This window comes from Phyllopteryx taeniolatus, chromosome 16, assembly GCF_024500385.1.
Source record: "Phyllopteryx taeniolatus isolate TA_2022b chromosome 16, UOR_Ptae_1.2, whole genome shotgun sequence".
In the NCBI taxonomy this organism is placed as follows: Eukaryota; Metazoa; Chordata; class Actinopteri; order Syngnathiformes; family Syngnathidae; genus Phyllopteryx; species Phyllopteryx taeniolatus.
The window spans coordinates 4,801,317-4,807,316 of NC_084517.1; the positions used below are offsets into that span (position 1 = coordinate 4,801,317).

A 6,000-nucleotide genomic window follows, 5' to 3' on the forward strand; every position below is an offset into this window, starting at 1 on the left:
AAACCTTATTTAACGTCTTCAAACAAGGATTGTGTCGTGTCAGGCGTTGTTTGTTTGGTCACCAATTGAACAGATTGCGCGTCGACGTGTTTGTTGGCCGCGGATTACCACGGTCTGTGTAATCCATTTCCCCCATAACGCATTGGTTTGATATTTACCTGAAGCTTAGAAGCCTCGTTGTGACATGAATATTCCCACTTTGACCCGCCCGCCCACCCTGATTTACAGGTGACTGGCGGATGGGCGACCTCGGCGCGTTCCACTGTCAGCCATGTTCTCTATATGGAGCAGGAATAAGTGTAACGCCGCAGTTAATCTGATACGGTGGCTGCTTCTGCGGAACCAGACCGCCGCCCCGCCTCGCCCCGCCGTGCCTCCGCCCCCGTTGCCAGTCCAGCTGTCACCGTGGACGTGGACGGCTGCCCACACACACGCAGCTGACCCCTGACACGCACACACGCATACGTGGCCTGTAATCCACATATGAGCAGACCACTTTGCTCCTAATCTGTTTTGGAGGGTGTGTGTGTGTTTGGGGTGGGGGGTATTTTTTTTTTTAACAATATTTCCCTGCAGCCACTGTTCAAACAGCAGCCTGTGAAAATTGAGTTTAATACATCGCTCCCGTCTGAGGGATTTCCTCTCAAAATTTCAAAGCCGATTTCCACCTGACTTGGTGCAGTTGAATTTATTTTGGGACAAATCTGGTTGACGTCATACCTCTTAAATATACACATTTCACACTTAGTAAAGGCACTTATGTGTTACATATATATATATATATATATATATATATAAAACTCTCAACAGTGAACCATAATTTACTTTGAAGGAATTATTGGGACGTTTATCCGTCGACTGATGTGGTCATAGTTCTTATCAAAAACCGTTCGCAGCCCCATTGAATTTGGCAGGTGCGCTAGACGGAGAGCATACAGAGTTTGAAGGATATCGTACTTCCAGTAGTTGACTTATTGCATTTATCCTCACACCCAAGACATTTGGTCAAAGTCTGACTTATTAGTGTCATGTATTATGGCAAGTCAACTTTGTCGTTATTGTCCGTCCGCACACTACGACGAAAACAGATTTTTTTTCTGCAATGTTGTGTTTAGTATATGTGGTTCCAGATTGGTAGCAATCGGACTAAACAAGTTCTTCGAAGTTTATGACAGACACCTCGACACCAAATGGTTTCGGGGGCTGAATTTTCCAAAATGTCTTGCGTGGTTTTGACTGTAAAATGGGTGCTTAAAACAAAAATGGCAGACTTCCAATGTTTTTTTTTTTTTTCAGTCCTGGCATCTTGTGTGTGTGTTCAATTCCAATGAAGTTGGGACATTGTATTAAACATAAATAAAAACAGAATACAAGGATTTGCAAATCATGTTCAACCTATATTTAATTGAATACACTACAAAGACAAGATATTTAAGGTTCAAGCTGATAAACTCTATTGTTTTTAGCAAATAATCATGAACTTAGAATTTTATGGCTGCAACATGTTCCAAAAAAGATTGGACAGGTGGCAAAAAAGATTGCGAAACATCCCACAGGTGAACAGGCTCATTGGGAACAGATGGGTGCCGTGATTGGGTGGAAAAGGAGCTTCCCTGAATTGCTCAGTCATTCACAAGCAAAGATGGGGCGAGGTTCACCTCTTTGTGAAATAGTCGAACAGTTTAAGGACAATGTTCCTCAACGTACAATTTTAAGGAATTTAGGGATTTCATCATCTACGGTCCATAATATCATCCAAAGGTTCAGAGAATCTGGAGAAATCACTGCACGTAAGCGGCAAGGCCGAAAACCAACATTGAATGCCCGTGACCTTCGATCCTTCAGGCGGCACTGCATCAAAAACCGACATCAATGTGGAAAGGATATCACTGCATGGGCTCAGGAACACTTCAGAAAACCAATGTCAGCAAATACGGCACTACATCCGTAAGTGCAACGTGAAACATCTACTATGGAAAGCAAAAGCCATTTATCAACAACACCCAGAAACGCCGACGGCTTCTCTGGGCCCGAGCTCATCTAAGATGGACTGATGTAAAGTACAAAAGTGTTCTGTGGTCCGACGAGTCCACATTTCAAATTGTTTTTGGAAATTGTGGACGTCGTGTCCTCTGGGCAAAAGAGGAAAAGAACCATCCGGACTCTTATGGACGCAAAGTTCAAAAGCCAGCATCTGTGATGGTATCGGGCTGTGTTAGTGCCAATGGCATGGGTAACTTAAAACATCTGTGAAGGCACCATTAATGCTGAAAGGTACATACAGTTTTTGGAGAAACATATGCTGCCATCCAAGCAACGTCTTTTTCATGGACTCCCCCCTTATTTCAGCAAGAAAATGCCAAAACACATTCTGTACGTGTTACAACAGTGTGGCTTTGTAGTAAAAAAAAGTGCGGGTACTAGATTGGCCTGCCTGCAGTCTAGACCTGAAAATGTCAAATTGAAAATGTGTGGCGCATTGTGAAGCGCAAAATACGACAACGGAGACCCCGGACTGTTGAACAGCTGCAGGTGTACATCAAGCAAGAATGGGAAAGAATTCCACCTCCAAAGCTTCAACAATTAGTGTCCTCAGTTCCCAAACGTTTATTGAATGTTGTTAAAACAAAAGGTGATGTAACATAGTGGTAAACATGAGCCTGTCCCAGCTTTTTTGAAACCTGTTGCAGCCATAAAATTCTAAGTTCATGATTCTTTGCTAAAAAGAATAAAGTTTATCAGTATGAACATTTAATATCTTGTCTTTGTAGTGTATTCAATGAAATATAGGTCGAACACGATTTGCAAATCATTATATTCTGTTTTTAATTATGTTTAACACAACGTCCCAACTTCATTGGAATTGGGGTTGTACAAACTAAATCGGCTTTCTGTTTCTCAAAGAACATTCTTCTCAAAAGTTATTAAAGAGCAGGCGCCAAAAACAGGTTCCTGCGAGTTCCTGTTCCAAGTCGCTCGGGGTACGTGTGAAACATTCAAGCTTTCCATGTCTCACAGCAATTCAGCTTGTCCGTTTCTCCCCATTACAAACCTCACATGGACCGACCCGTGCCACACGTGCGCACATGCTTGGCGTCCAGAACAATGACAAGGATGTAGATGCCCCCTACCCCCCCCCCCCCATCCCTCTCCTCCCTCCCCCTTCCTTAGCCTGCGGCGTGTCAGTTTTCCTTCTCAGCAGGGACGATGCGTTTGAGAGGTGCGAGTGATGCTGCGCTATGAATTTAAATGGGGCAGGAACTCTGTGGTGCCCGTGAGTGCAGCCGTAAACTCTGGACAGGGGGGGCTGCGAGAAAGCTCGACCTGACAACATGACAACATGACTTCTAGTGTCCCACGACTAGTGATCTCATCAGCCCCCAAGCCTGACCCGCCCCCAACCGGCTAAACTACGGCAGCATCCCAACTTGACCGTGTAATCTTCCCCTGTCAGGTATCCATAAATTACATTTTCTTATTTATTCCTATTTGTGATGCAAAAGCTTCCTGTCTGGATACAAAAAGCACTCGGACAAAGACAACCGCCGACTATGTGAGATAAAGTTACTGATCGCTCAACGTCTCGGTCATGAAACTAATTTTCTACCTTCTGAGTTGATAAACACAGGATAACGTGCGCACGGTTGCAGTACGCGTGTGTGTGTGTGTTCAAAAATAAAGTTGTCCGTCAACTCTGTTGGTGTTGGTGCATCGCCTCGTAAAATATGTGTTTGTATTTGCGCATCCACATTCCACTACATCTAATTACTCAACCGGCGACACGGTTGAAATAGCGTAATGAAGAGCCATTCGTCACCTGCGGGACCGCCGTGCCACTGTTTACACGCCCCCTTCATACTCCGGTGAAAGAAGTCATATTTTATCTCCGTTTCATTATCGTGGTGTCATTGGAGACTTGGCGTTTCAGCAGTGTCCCCCTCGCTCCTGAAGTTCTGCTTTTTATTTTGACTTGCACCCCATTTCCACGGAGGCCACGGAGAATTGAGTTAATAATCCGTGCGGATTTCGCCGGGTCAACGGTGTCAGGATTGAATATAGAACCTCAAATTGTTTCGTAAATGGAAAAAAGGAAGGGAAAGGCTGCCGGCTTGAATTCTTTTCCTCCTCACGTTTCTCAAAGCTTTTGGGGCATTGACCCCCCCGCCGGCCTTTCAAAATGTGTCTGTATTGAATTATGTGATTAAAGTGGCTCGTGTCGCACTTGCGAGCTTCACATCGAATACCACAATGACACCTGGAATCCCCAAATACCCGAAACACCCGCAACAAGGTTGCTGACGGAAAATCCTTGAGTTCACTCTCCTTGACACTAAATTCAGGTCTTTATTTTTGGGGTCAACTGAACTTGAACCTCGTATCTGATCCAGAATCGTTGTTCCGCAGCGTCTGTCCAAAAACTACCATGTACTGTACATCTAGCATATATGCATATACACCTCCCTTCGGCTTGATCGGCACATGTACTGTAGGTAATCAGTTCCAGTCTACTCATTAGCAACCATTTTACTAGTTTTTTTTTTTCCATTCTTTTAGTTAGTACTCCAATTCAAATTGAAACCCTTGTTGCTTATTTCAATTCAGTAAAGTGGAAGCAAGAGTCCTGACTAGATTTTCCATGTTATCATGTGCTTCTTTGTTGCGAGCATTGTTTTTAGCATTAGCATTCCCACTCCGCTGACGGAGGATATATGTTCTCGTTCTTCAGTCGTCGGCAACAAAAACAGTTCAAACCGGCGCTACCGACATTTGCAGGACATGCAGTGGTAACAGTCAACTTGTGTTTTTTGAGTCGGTATGTTTCGTATGAACGCTCGTTCTCCTTGACCTTTTGACGCAGGTGGTTTATTTGTAAATTTCCACCCTTCAGCTTTGGAAGTTGGTTCCCAATTTCGGTCGGGTCAATGTGAGTTTTTTTTTTTTCTCTCCCCACCTTCGCCAAGCCGTCAGCGTTTGGAGCGATCGGTCCGGTGACCAACGGCGCCACTTTAATATCGATTGCGGCTGTGTGCGCGTCAGCAGCTACAAGTGCCGGAGCGGACCCCTGCGGGATCCACGGGACACTCTCGCTTCCTGACAAAGCGCCTCTCGGCGGCGAGCGTGCCGACAAATCGACAAGCTGCTCCGATTGTCATCGATCGAGTGGCCCTCCTGCCTCGCCGCTGCCAGCCCCCGCCGCCGAGCCCTCCGGCGAGTAATAGCAACAGTTCTCGCGCACATTTCGACACACTCGGCGGGATGTCGGACTCGAATTCCTCCGCCAATTATTGGAATCAAACCACTACAGAATTTCCAAGTTGCCTCCCAGCTACTTTGCGGAATGCATCTCTCTTAGAGTAGTACAATGTACAGATCCAAAAATTCTTACCTGTGTCGGCGAGCCACATCCAGCCCGGAACTATCAGCGCTCATTCCTGCCCTTGAGCATCCTCTTTCCCCCTCTCCCCTTCCCCCTTTCTGTCTCCCCCCTTCTTCCTCTTCCTCCCCTTACACTTGTTTGAGTCTATTTCAGTAGCAGCAACAGAGGAGCCCACTGAGACGGTGGCATGGCTTCCAGCACTTTGGCAGAAGGTCACATTATCACTGGCTGGTGAGGAGGATGGACGGAGGTGGTAGAGGAGGAGGTGGGGGGGGGGGTGATGATGCGGCGTGATGGAGTGATATCAGAGAGAGCAAATTAACACATGGTGGCTCTTCACTCCTACTTTTGGCTAAATGTTGACATTTGGCTCGCAAAAGGGATTTCAGGTAAAATGTCCCAGGGTGCTTTGAGCAAAAAAAAAAAAAGATGTTTGCCAATAATTATTCCAGTCTTGGCTTTGGCTCGATGCTTGGAAGGGAAACAACCCTCCAAAGAGCTGCCAGAAACTTAGCAGAACAAATCACTCCCCAAGTGGTACTCCATCATTTAGTGGGGACACCTGTCCTTCTGAGGCTAATCCTTCAGGGTGACCCTAGTTTTTTGTTTTTTTTCTTCCCCCA

General features: G+C 45.7%; 1 protein-coding gene across 1 annotated transcript in view; it reads right to left on the reverse strand.

Moving 5' to 3' along the window:
- grin2ca (glutamate receptor, ionotropic, N-methyl D-aspartate 2Ca) overlaps positions 1 to 5,469 on the reverse strand; it is a 55,621-nt gene extending 50,152 nt beyond the window's left edge. The window contains exon 1 of the mRNA XM_061749840.1: positions 5,387 to 5,469. The gene's annotated coding sequence lies outside the window, so the exon portion shown is untranslated. The remainder of the gene's footprint in view (positions 1 to 5,386) is intronic.
- Between the last annotated feature and the right edge of the window lie 531 nt (positions 5,470 to 6,000).